Source organism: Apteryx rowi, unplaced genomic scaffold (assembly GCF_003343035.1).
Source record: "Apteryx rowi isolate R43461 unplaced genomic scaffold, aptRow1 scaffold_1529, whole genome shotgun sequence".
NCBI lineage: Eukaryota > Metazoa > Chordata > Aves > Apterygiformes > Apterygidae > Apteryx > Apteryx rowi.
The window spans coordinates 18260-19273 of record NW_020447785.1 but is presented as its reverse complement, the minus strand read 5'-3'; the positions used below and the strand labels follow the sequence as shown (position 1 = coordinate 19273).

At 56.6% G+C, this 1014-nt stretch overlaps 1 non-coding gene across 1 annotated transcript; it reads left to right on the top strand.

Annotated features, from left to right (window-relative positions):
* The first annotated feature begins 506 nt into the window (after positions 1-506).
* TRNAF-GAA lies at positions 507-579 on the top strand. The gene has a single exon. It is a non-coding gene; the product is annotated as a tRNA-Phe (tRNA).
* Positions 580-1014: the final 435 nt, after the last annotated feature.

Below are 1014 nucleotides of genomic sequence, written 5' to 3'. Positions count from 1 at the left end.
CAGACTGTTACTGCCTGATTCCTCCCCAGTTTGTACCACGACCCCCATGTCGTGTCTCAGAGGGGTGCTGAGATGAGCTTGTCCTTTCCGAGCTCTTCATTTTGGGGGACAAACCCCCTGCTTGTGGGATTTCTTCCCCAGCAAGGCTACAGGAGGAAGCCGCTCTCTGGAGATGCCTCTGTTGGCTATCCTTGGCCATTCCCAATGGCTGGAGGTATTGAAGCCAGTTATGGGGGGACTGATGGATTTTTGATGACAAGGGAGGAGTTGTAGATGTTTTAGTCGTATGCCGGGCAGAACAGGGACTGGTGGAGGCATCTGTCCCACCAGGAGGTGCCATCGCAGCATGCCTGGAGAAGGAGAGCAGAGCAGGTTTGGGGATGGTCACCAGGGCCAGCCACAGCCCAGCAATGGCCAGGCAAGACACAGCTTGGCCCAAGGGACCTCCTGCTCCTCAGCCTCTGCTCCTGCACGGCTGTGATGGGGACAAGAGGTACCAGGGCGGGGCTGAAGTAGCTCAGCTGGGAGAGTGTTAGACTGAAGATCTAAAGGTCCCTGGTTCAAGCCCGGGCTTTGGCAGTGGGGTGCCCTGGTGGTCTTTTACAGAGCTGGGCATCCAGGCCACACGGAAGCTGCAGCTCTTGCCCTTCTCAATGCTCCTGGGCATCATCAACATACAGATGACACAAGATGGACTTGGAGTCATTAGAGAGGAGAGCAGGGCAGCTTATTGCTGCTGCTGTTTCAGCTACTGACTCAGCATTGTATGGAGAAACCACTGCCCCAGGTTCCAAGCTCTGGAGCCCAGGGGGGTGCTGTACTGCAGGGGTCTGGAGGTGGCCATGTGGTGGCTGTAGGCCATGACAGTGAGAAGAGAAAACTGTGCTGCCATCAAGAAGAGAACCAGGCAGCCCTGGGCAGCWCATCCYRAGTGGRGAACAGCCCTGGTGTCCCTCAGGGAACATGGATTTAGGGACAGTGGTGGAGATGGAGGCAAGGCTGAGGAGGAAGATG